At 40.4% G+C, this 12,419-nt stretch overlaps 1 non-coding gene across 1 annotated transcript; it reads left to right on the top strand.

Annotated features, from left to right (window-relative positions):
• Window positions 1–11,986: 11,986 nt before the first annotated feature.
• On the top strand, window positions 11,987–12,059 carry TRNAK-UUU (transfer RNA lysine (anticodon UUU)). Its single transcript has one exon. It is a non-coding gene; the product is annotated as a tRNA-Lys (tRNA).
• Window positions 12,060–12,419: the final 360 nt, after the last annotated feature.

Below are 12,419 nucleotides of genomic sequence, written 5' to 3'. Positions count from 1 at the left end.
AGATTCAAATTTAGCCATGTATGTGTCGGCATATGCAGGAGCCCCCGCAAATCCCATCGATGTCCCATTTTGTTGCAGAAAAAACTTAGAATCCCACTGGAAGTAGCTGTGATATAAGCAAAAATGCAACAATTCTAGGATGAATGTTTTCTCTGCTCTGATAGTTTCGAGTTCCAACAGCGCCCATTCCACAGCTTCCAGTCCTGCTTGGTGTGGTATGGAGGTATAGAGTGATTTGACATCTATTGTACATAACAATAGGTCTTGAGTGATGGAAATATTCTTCAATTTTAGTAAAAAATGGTTGGTATCTTTAGTGTAAGATGGCCACTTTTGAACAAATTGCTGCAGAAAGGTGTCAATGTATTGCCCCAAAGGTTCAAAAATCGTTCCACAGCCTGTGACGATGGGTCTCATAGGAGGGTTCAGTTTATCCTTGTGGATTTTTGGTAGCATATAAAGGCGGGGCCGCCTTGGATGTTGTACCGTGAGGAATTGTTTCGTAGCATTAGAGATATACCCCAATTCGAATGCTTTATCCAGAATAACTTTCAAAGTTTCTTCTAATTCTTTGGTGGGATCTTCTTCCAGTTCCAAATATGTAAGCTCATCAGACACATGCTCATTGACTTTATTAACGTAGAACTCCATGTCCATCACGATAATTGCTCCTCCCTTGTCCGCTTTTTGAATATGAATACTCTCATTCATTTGAAGCCTTTTCAAAGTGTTCCTCTCAAACTCTGACAAATTCTTAGTTTTGGATCTCTGAAAGCGAAGTTTCTCTAAGTCATTTCGTACTGATTTTTCGAATGCATCCAGGATTTTATGAGACACTGGTGATTGGTACTTGGATTTTACTTTGAACTCCATTAATTCAGTAGGTTCTTTTTCCTCTTGTGTAGGAACTACGTTAGTGAAGAAATGTCTGAGTCTTAAAATCCTCATGAACTTAAACAATGCTATTTCACTCTCCAGAATATTCGTGTCGTAAGTAGGGACAAACCCTAGTCCTCTATTTAAAACTTTTAATTCATCCGAAGTTAACTCTGTCTTAGATATGTTCATCACCAAATTTACCTGTTGCTCCTTGTTCGAGCTCCTTCTTTTACCTCTCCTTGTTTTGGTTTGGGTTTTCCTGGGGGTTGAGTTAGATCCCCGGCCTGGGGAAAAGAAGACGGCTTAGATGTAACCGCTGTTTGAGCGGGTTCTGTTTGTTGAGTGGAACCAGATGCTTCTCCAATTTGTGTGTTTGCTGATGGTCTGGAAGCACTTAAATCCGTATCCGAAACTAAACTTTCCTCCGAAGTTGTTACTACCTTCTTTTTTGGTTGGTATACTCTTCTTTGGGCATATACTTCAGCCCAGGTGTAAACCTCATTCAGCTTATAGTCAAGCGTATCTCTCTTGAATTTCCTTAGTTTACCCTCCTGGATTTCTTTAGTGCATTTATCCAACGTGATCTTTATATCATTTAGTACTTTATCCCAATCGTCCTTATCCATTCTGCCCTCCAGATTGTGTTTGATCTCATCAATTTCATGGGATAATTCCGCTATGACTCTTTCGTAAAGCAATGTAATGTGGAAGGCAACAAAATTCATTTGTTATTAATTCGGATGCTTAAAATGAATTGACAAAAACATGACTGAAAACTTGTAGGGTGCAGAAACCACCACCACACCTCTGTGAAAAACTGTGAACCGCCTAAAAAGACTTATACTCACACGCAGAATCAAAAAAAACGCCCTTCCTGTGGACGAAGAAATCTATATGTAAACTCCTGATACAAAAACGTGAGTAAACTCCCAACCACTTGCTCCATGAGATTCTTAATCTTACCTCTCTCTTCAAAACGGACAAGTTTTCAGTCATGTTTTTGTCAATTAATTTTAAGCATCCGAATTAATAACAAATGAATTTTGTTGCCTTCCACATTACATTGCTTTACGAAATTGAATTTGATGTGTTATAAACAACAAGCTTATGTTATGAACTGGTTATATTTACAGGCCCCTGAGGAAGAGTCCGAAGGGACTCGAAATGCATCGGGCTACGGCAACTGTATACTACCAAGAAAGATTATGTTGAATTTTGCGAAATGTCAATAACTGTTTACATTTCATTTTCATGATATCAAACAATGAATTTGAAGATTAAATAAGAAATCTTGATGAAATTTTGTTAAGAGTTATATGTTATGATTTAGTAATACTGACAACTGTTCACTAATTTGAAATATTGAAAAATTGAATGATTAATCTGGTATGATATAGTGACCAGGAGCAACAGTGCGCAGAGGTAGAGTGGTCTTTCCACTCCAGATAGGTTGTCAAGTTATAGGCACGGTGTGTGGACAAACGTGCCACCTCCGCAGCACGCATGTGTTAAGAATAGAATTTAAACTTAAAATAATTTCTAAAAAGAGGAGTGCTACTCACATTGTAAATTACATTTTGTCACTTTGTCCTACAGAGAGAGCACCCACCCAAACATTAAAATGTCTTTTGATCAAATCTCAAGTCTCACAGATGAGAGAGCAAAAACATTAGCTTACACAGCTGAACAAGCAACTGATATATATTCATTGATCGAAGAAGTAAAGGCAACGGATGCGCAAGGCAACACAATAGTACAGCAACTTAAACAATTACAATTTTTAGCAAAAAGAGAAGTAAGCCAGAAACTCCATGCATCGACCTTGGTACAGTACCATAAGGAGAAGAGGATTCCGCGTGGATTAAGGATGTCCATAAAACCCATGCTTTATAGATTCCATCAAAATAAAGATTTCATGGACAAATGGTACCGAATTTTAAACAAGTGCTCTTTAGATTTAATACTACTTCTAATTGAGGAGCTCGCTAGAGTCATAGCGGAATTATCCCATGAAATTGATGAGATCAAACACAATCTGGAGGGCAGAATGGATAAGGACGATTGGGATAAAGTACTAAATGATATAAAGATCACGTTGGATAAATACACTAAAGAAATCCAGGAGGGTAAACTAAGGAAATTCAAGAGAGATACGCTTGACTATAAGCTGAATGAGGTTTACACCTGGGCTGAAGTATACGCCCAAAGAAGAGTATACCAACCAAAAAAGAAGGTAGTAACAACTTCGGAGGAAAGTTTAGTTTCGGATACGGATTTAAGTGCTTCCAGACCATCAGCAAACACACAAATTGGAGAAGCATCTGGTTCCACTCAACAAACAGAACCCGCTCAAACAGCGGTTACATCTAAGCCGTCTTCTTTTCCCCAGGCCGGGGATCTAACTCAACCCCCAGGAAAACCCAAACCAAAACAAGGAGAGGTAAAAGAAGGAGCTCGAACAAGGAGCAACAGGTAAATTTGGTGATGAACATATCTAAGACAGAGTTAACTTCGGATGAATTAAAAGTTTTAAATAGAGGACTAGGGTTTGTCCCTACTTACGACACGAATATTCTGGAGAGTGAAATAGCATTGTTTAAGTTCATGAGGATTTTAAGACTCAGACATTTCTTCACTAACGTAGTTCCTACACAAGAGGAAAAAGAACCTACTGAATTAATGGAGTTCAAAGTAAAATCCAAGTACCAATCACCAGTGTCTCATAAAATCCTGGATGCATTCGAAAAATCAGTACGAAATGACTTAGAGAAACTTCGCTTTCAGAGATCCAAAACTAAGAATTTGTCAGAGTTTGAGAGGAACACTTTGAAAAGGCTTCAAATGAATGAGAGTATTCATATTCAAAAAGCGGACAAGGGAGGAGCAATTATCGTGATGGACATGGAGTTCTACGTTAATAAAGTCAATGAGCATGTGTCTGATGAGCTTACATATTTGGAACTGGAAGAAGATCCCACCAAAGAATTAGAAGAAACTTTGAAAGTTATTCTGGATAAAGCATTCGAATTGGGGTATATCTCTAATGCTACGAAACAATTCCTCACGGTACAACATCCAAGGCGGCCCCGCCTTTATATGCTACCAAAAATCCACAAGGATAAACTGAACCCTCCTATGAGACCCATCGTCACAGGCTGTGGAACGATTTTTGAACCTTTGGGGCAATACATTGACACCTTTCTGCAGCAATTTGTTCAAAAGTGGCCATCTTACACTAAAGATACCAACCATTTTTTACTAAAATTGAAGAATATTTCCATCACTCAAGACCTATTGTTATGTACAATAGATGTCAAATCACTCTATACCTCCATACCACACCAAGCAGGACTGGAAGCTGTGGAATGGGCGCTGTTGGAACTCGAAACTATCAGAGCAGAGAAAACATTCATCCTAGAATTGTTGCATTTTTGCTTATATCACAGCTACTTCCAGTGGGATTCTAAGTTTTTTCTGCAACAAAATGGGACATCGATGGGATTTGCGGGGGCTCCTGCATATGCCAACACATACATGGCTAAATTTAAATCTGACTTTATCTACTCAGATGAGGAATGGCGAGACCACAGTCTTGTGTACCAAAGATTTATAGATGACATTTTTGTACTCTGGTCAGGGAACAGAGAAATGCTGGAACAAAAAATGTTGACTTTAAATACACATGTGGACCAGATCAAATTCACTCATACCATCAGTGATCATGAAATTTCATTCTTGGATGTATTAATAACACTAAGACAAGGAAGATTGCAGACTGAGGTGTTTCGGAAGGAAACTGATGTTAACAATTCTCTTTTATTTCAGAGTTTTCATCCTCAGAATTTAAAAGTGAATCTGCCCCTGTCGCAATACATGAGAATAAAGCGCATTTGCTCAGAGCCGGAGATACTTTGGGAAAACATTTGGTTTTACAAGAACAAAAATATGCATGCAGAGGTTACCCAGAGGCTGTACTAAAGAAAGCCAAGGGGAAGATTGGATTGTTCAATCGAGATAATCTTCTGGAGAAAAAACCGAAAAAAACTTTGGAGAGACAAGTTTTTGTATCTAAATACTCCACGAGTTCAGTAAAAATCAAGAATATCATAACAAGACATTGGGAACTTCTACAACATGAGCCAGATTTCGGAGGTATTTTCTCGCAAAAACCGATGTTTGCGTATAAGAGATCAAAAAATCTGAAGGAGTTGCTGAAGACTCCAACCATCAGCAGGAGGCAGACTTATAAAGGGATGAAACGGTGCTTGAATTGTGTTCACTGTCATAATGTCATAGTTGGAACCACCTTACACCACCCACAGACTGGTAAAACCGTTGAACTGCACCATGATAGTGACTGTAACTCTAAGAATGTGATCTACTACATCAAATGCCCATGTGGCAAACTCTATGTTGGGAAAACGGAAAGGAAACTAAAAACAAGAATATCTGAACACAAGAGTACCATCAGAAATGTCAACGTCAAAAGTAATCTTGCCAAACACTGGTCAGAGAACAGGCACAACATTTCCCAGATGCAGTTTTCAGTCCTGGAGAGAACTGAAAGTAATGAAGGAGTGGATCTCACCAAATCCCTCCTTCAAAGAGAAATATTCTGGATTAGGTTCCTAGGGACCCAGGAACCAAAAGGTTTAAATGAAAAAATTGATTACACCTGTTTTTTGTAATTATGAGACTGTACACAATGAGAGGTACATGTTGAGGGTTTGGCTAGCAACTCTTTACAATGAGTACACTAAGTATTGTAATACTGTATACTATGGATGCAAGATTTTGTTATATATTTTTCTATGTATTGGTTTTTTGAGCACTAGTTCACAAATAGAATGATTCTTTGTAATATCCTATCTTTGGTAGTTCACTTTCACGTTTGGTTTTTAAAAATAAATAAATAAAAAAAATTTGGGGGGGAGTTCGGATCTCCAAAATAGGCACAATATCCTTGTTCATTTTTATTTTTAATTATTTTTAATTATTTCCACAATTTGCGACATTGCCGCTAGGAGGTTTCATTTAGTTTCCCCGATAGGTCGGCTCATCAGTTGGTAGTCAGAGTAATGCTATTTGAACTAGACTGATTCAATATGGCGGATTGGAAGATCTCCGCGAGTCCGTTTTCCCTGTTGTGTGTATTGTTCGAAGGACGATTTTCGTGAGTCCTTTTTCACTGTTGTGTGCAACTTTAGAAAGGAGCATGGTGTTTTTAAACCGGAAGATCCGGTGTTTACATTGATACTGGAAGAGAGTGGAGTATACGAGGGATACGAGCAGAAACGCTGAGGTAGGCAGCAGTGTATCGTTTGGACGAGTTTTTTAGGTTCAAAAAGGAAAGAATGATGACTAAGGATGGTTTTCATGCTTGTTCACAGACAGTGGCCGGTAGTTGGGTTATCAGTCGGAAACGCGGTTGTGTCCGTTTTGAAGAGAGAGGTAAGATTAAGAATCTCATGGAGCAAGTGGTTGGGAGTTTACTCACGTTTTTGTATCAGGAGTTTACATATAGATTTCTTCGTCCACAGGAAGGGCGTTTTTTTTGATTCTGCGTGTGAGTATAAGTCTTTTTAGGCGGTTCACAGTTTTTCACAGAGGTGTGGTGGTGGTTTCTGCACCCTACAAGTTTTCAGTCATGTTTTTGTCAATTCATTTTAAGCATCCGAATTATTAACAAATTAATTTTGTTGCCTTCCACATTACATTGCTTTACGAAATTGAATTTGATGTGTTATAAACAACAAGCTTATGTTATGAACTGGTTATATTTACAGGCCCCTGAGGAAGAGTCCGAAGGGACTCGAAATGCATCGGGCTACGGCAACTGTATACTACCAAGAAAGATTATGTTGAATTTTGCGAAATGTCAATAACTGTTTACATTTCATTTTCATTATATCAAACAATGAATTTGAAGATTAAATAAGAAATCTTGATGAAATTTTGTTAAGAGTTATATGTTATGATTTAGTAATACTGACAACTGTTCACTAATTTGAAATATTGACAAATTTAATGATTAATCTGGTATGATATAGTGACCAGGAGCAACAGTGCGCAGAGGTAGAGTGGTCTTTCCACTCCAGATAGGTCATTTTGTGGAGCTGCCATCTTCGCTCTGCCATTAAATGGCAAAAATATTATATCATGTACAGAGAGTGGGGCAGTAGGTCGCTTTTACATAGATTTCCTGTTAAAGAATGAAATTCCCCACATATATTCAAATGCTCCTAGGTCTATTGCCATGCTCTTAATTCTGGTGAGAAGGACATTTGTGTCTGTGCTCTATTTGAAAATCAAAGCCCCACTGAGATAGGATTTGAAAAACCTTTTTAAATAATTTGACCATAAATGCACAGGCATCTTTGCCTTCAGCCTGTTCATTAATGCCTAATTCACATAGCTTGCATCACCGCTGGCAATTTTTTAAATCCTCAACCTCAACCTTCACCTTTAAACCTATCACCAAAGAATCTTGCTTGTCCACCTATAGTTTGATCCTGTACGTTGCTTGCTCAATTTCTGAAGTACGTTTTTCAAAATCAGTCATCCGGTCTATAATTGTACCAATAGTATGAGCGATTGTGTTATATGATTAACAGATTTACTTTTACTGATCTTGTCAGTATGCCTCTTTGTGCTGGACACGTATTTTTGATTTTTTGCGATTGTGAGCATAGAGTTTACTACACCATTGACCAATGTTGCCACCAATTACTGCCTGTCTGCCAATTTTTGGCCGCATTATCCCAACCTGGTCTGGTTCAGCACCTTTGCCTAAGCAAGAAATAGCATTGGCCCCCTTTCTGTAAGCTGTTGGTCAGGCTTTTATGGGAGTCCAGTTTTGGGGTTTCAGACAGCGACAACATGTCAGGGATGAGATTATTTGACTCTTTGGTTTATAGTTGGCTCTGATCATACCTCTCTGAACTTGCACTTGTGTCGTATCAGCACCAAAGCAATCATTCATAACTATATTGATCTTGTTATTGGCATTACAACAACAAATGTCAGCGATATTTCCACGGAGTCATGACTTGAAAAATACTTAATTTTAAAATACAAACAAGGTTCTTATGACGCTGCACCAAGACTCTAATTTGTTCACTCTCCAGTTCTTCCGCCACAGTGATGGTTTTATGTGTGATTTCAGTGGCACTATTTAAAATTTTGTCAGCATGTGTCAGGAGAGGGACAGTGCTATCGGAGGTTTCTGGCATATCGGCTTGAGAGACAGTACGACAGTGCTGACGCTGCAGGTCGCACCCTCAAGCGGGAACTCAAAGCCTCGAAGAACAGAATCTGGACACAGTAATTTGTGAGCTCCCTCATCTCTCAAAGCTATTGCAGTATCTAGCTCTGTCACTTTAAGGACAGGCAGATATTCAGCACACACTTGTGCTGTCGTGCTTCTCTTTGTATGGAAAACTGGATTCTGCTGCTTCGCATTTTGCTGCAATGCCCTTGGTCCTATTGCAGCAGGTAATGGAGTCTTCCCACCACACATACAAAATGGAGGAAAGTAGACCAGCTAGTGCAATGCCACACATGTTGCTCATGCCTACTCAGGGGTTAGTGTTTAAAAAAATTGGCCCAGACTGAAGCTATACCTATTTGTTCGCTGCTCGGGAAGATGCGATTCCCGAGCAGTGAACAAATAAAACAATGTTTTTCCCAAGTGAAGGAACAACATTAAAATGCAGCCAAAATTTAGGTAAATTAGGCCCATAACACCCCTGGGAGCAGTGTCACTGCATCTGCTGCACTATTAATAGCTGCACTCTTGATGGGCCATATCCCCTTGGTCTTGCAGCCATGGTCCTGGATTGCTAAGCTCAGAGGAGGAGCCTAATACAACATGGTAGATTGCTCTTCCTCGCCACATGCCCCATTGACAGTAAAGTACAGCCATAATTTGGATGCATTAGGTCCAAAACCCTTCAGGGCGGGGGTGCCACTTCACTTGCTACACTATTGATATCCATGCCCCTCATAGGGATCTCTTTCCCTTGGCCTCGCAGCCATGGTTCATGGCTGCGAGGCCGGGGGCCAAAGCTCCCTCCCATTGGTCTCACAGCACTGAACTATGGCTGCTAGTCCCAGGGAATGATGGGCCTTTCCTGGGCCTCAGAGCTCAGGGTCATGACTGCGAGTGGCAAGGGGCCAGTGGCATAATAATTGTGCCATGGCCCCTGATGCAAGCAAGTGATGCTGGACAGTAAAACTGGCATAATGTGAGCGCATTGTCTCATTAATATACTTTAATCCTGATGCCTTTACACCTGCTGATAGGTACACCCCTGAGAGAGGACCTAGTCCATGGGCCTCTCGGCCGGGCCCAATGCTCCAAAGCCCATATGGACAGGTGCCCACTTCCATGTGCACCTAACTATGGTTGCAAGGCCCACGGGAGGAAGAACCTCTTCTGGCCCTTGCAGTAGTGGAACATGGCTGTGAAGCCCATGCAAGAGAGGCCAGAAGCATAGCAATGTGACATAGGCCCTCTTGCCACAGTAAAAGAGCCCACTTGAGCTGTCCACTGGCTGCACAGCCATACTTTGTATAAATTGGCCACATAATACCTCTGGGGCCCAATGCCACTGTACCTACTGCACTACTGAAGGTTGTGCCCCAGATTTAAACCATGAATATAGTCTTGATACTAGACTGTGAGACATTTGCAATTGGGTTGAGAGGTTCCCCATACCCTAGGCATCGCAGTTGTACAATATGGCTAAGAAGCCTATGTTAGAAGCCCCCACTTCTCATGGTACCACAACCATGCTCCTAGTGCTGCGAGGCCCAGGGTAATACATTATGTTATGTAAACTCCATGTATTTTTTTTCTACCTGCTAGGGGATAGTTGATTCTATAAGTGACTCAAAATGACAATATTTTAAAACAAAGGGCGTGTGAGCTTGGTTGGTACATTTAGGGCAGATTTTTAATTAGTAAACCAAATGCTCTGTGTATAAAGTGGTAGTGGTTTGGCTCTGGTCCCCTGATAAGAGTTAAACATGCCTTGCTTTTGTAGCCTTATGTACCTTTCTGAATCCTCCTGTCAGCCTTTAGATAGGCTACTCGCTCTATGTAACACTTAGGGGCATATTTACGAGGAAGTGGAGGATCGCTGCGTTAGCCTCCTTGGCATAAAGCCACGCTTTGCCACTTTTGAAATGCAGGGCTGCACCGTATTTACCAGGATACGGTGCAGCCCTGCATTTCCCCCTGCTCTGGCACTGATTAGGCCCCCTAGAGCCAACCCAGACACTCTTGCACCATAGTGCAAGGGTGCCTGTGTTGCAGGGAAAGATTGTTCATGTGCAGGAAGGGAGACCTTTCTGCATATTTACCATCCCAAATGGCATTTTGTAGCTTCTGTGCTGCTTAATGCAGCACACAAATAAGTTGCAAAAAGTAATTTTTTTAAAATGATTGTTTATATAAACAATCAATTGCCTTTTGCTGTTTCTATGTGTGATGCACAACGCAGCACACATGGAAACAGCAAAAACAAGGAGAAATTAAACATTTCTCCTCATTGCGCCAGAGTAAGACCAAGTTTTTTTGGTCCTAATTTTGGCGCTGCCCCATATTAACGCCACCCTTGTTAATATGGGGCAGCATCAAAATGAATGTATGTAGCGGTGAATAACCACCACTACACCAATTGCCTGCCCTTTTCACGTTAAGTATAGCGTAAAAGGGTGTCTTATTTACAAGTCAGCTTTAAGGCACGTTAAGTGGCTTAATGCTGCCTTATAAATAATGCGAAGCCCCTATCACCACCACAACTCTAGAAAAAGTGACGTTTAGGTGGCTATAGGGGCTTGTAATTATGCCCCTAAGTATAGCGTGAAAGGGTGCCTTATTTACAAGGCAGCATTAAGCCACGTTAAGTGGCTTAAAGCTACCTTGTAAATAAGGCAAAACCACTATCACCACCACAACGTCAACAAAAGTGACTTTGTGGTGGCAATAGGGGCTTGTAAATACGCGCCGCAATGTTGGACATCTGACTTTTTGTTTACCTGCGACATCCCTCTCCCCAGTCTCTTCTGCTTACAACTACCAAAGGACCACCCTTATTTTCTGGTGGGTCATGACCATCATTGTGATCCATATAACGTGACACCTATGTCTAGGGCTTATCATTGCATATTAAAGTTAGAAACCAGTTTTGCACGGTATTGCATACATGTCAATAGTCCCGATTCAGACGGGAAGCTCATGATTTTTTAATTAAAATGGCTTTAATTTTGCTGGCTCACACCTGAAAGTGCCTTTGTTTCAACATAAGCCTACGGGGGAAACATATTCCCCTGATTTTATGTTTTTTTCAAAACCTCCCACTTTGCATTTAGGAAATGTTAACATATGATTTTGCCTATAGACTTGCATCTAAATCAAATCAAGGCAGCGAGTCCCCCAATGCACTACTGTGAACAAAATGTCTGGATGATTAATCGCATACCTCTCAGATTTGAAGAACGTCACCCCCGTAGGACGTATCTTCATCATCCAAACTAGTAAATCGCCTCCGGTAGACTTCAGTAGGATCATCCCCTATGGAAAACCCTACACACCCTGCTAAAATGTGTTTTATCTTGGTGGATTTGAAGGGATTAACACTTCAACAAACACTTGCTCTTATCCTCATTGGAAGTTTAAGAGGTTACAAATGTTTTCCTCTCCATTCATTTTTAGTGGGACCATCCTCCAAAACCAATCTCAGCCACCTTGACTCATGCCAATGTTCTTTTAAACTTATAAGGATGCTCTGCTGAGGCACGATTCGTTCCTTCAATCATTTCCCTATTAGTGATTTTTACTGCAACTTGCATTACAACTACTGCAATGATATATCGGACAGCATTCTTTGATATCGTAATTTTTTTTTTTGTTTGTTAAGCTACTGCCACGGTTGCACGTTGCTTGTCTGTGAATTCATAAACTGATATCCTTAATGTGTGAATTTGCTTTTCAGAAGGAATTCAAATCATAGTTTGCGGAAAAGAAAGAATTTCGAAACTGGAACGTAGAGACATGCTTTGGACACTGAGTTCTTCCTCCCAGGACCTACCTGGATAAGGAGCCCGGATAGCTCAGTCGGTAGAGCATCAGACTTTTAATCTGAGGGTCCAGGGTTCAAGTCCCTGTTCGGGCGGCTCCATCTTTTTTCTTAAATACAATTTATAGATTAGATTATATATTGTATTTTTAAGTGTCATTGATTTTATAGCGTCGGCAGTTGAAAACGATCATAAATTAAAAGAAAAGCTAGCTTCGTGAAATACAGCACTGTTACCTTAAAAACAAAATTGTAATCGCTCTTTCAGTGCCCGATTTTATATTGCCTACGGATGCTTCAGAATGAAATCAAATTGTGATAAAGTCTACATATACTGTTTTGAAGAACATCGTAGCCTAGACCTAGATACATACTTCCAGGCTATACCGTGATTTTTCTGCGCGTGTCTCGTCGTTGACCGAAAAGAAAAACTGTGAGGGGTATTCAGGGGGATGA

The sequence above is a fragment of the Lissotriton helveticus genome, chromosome 7, assembly GCF_964261635.1.
Source record: "Lissotriton helveticus chromosome 7, aLisHel1.1, whole genome shotgun sequence".
Lineage (NCBI taxonomy): Eukaryota > Metazoa > Chordata > Amphibia > Caudata > Salamandridae > Lissotriton > Lissotriton helveticus.
The sequence above is the reverse complement of the archived record's forward strand: the minus strand, read 5'-3'. Positions and strand labels throughout refer to the sequence as shown.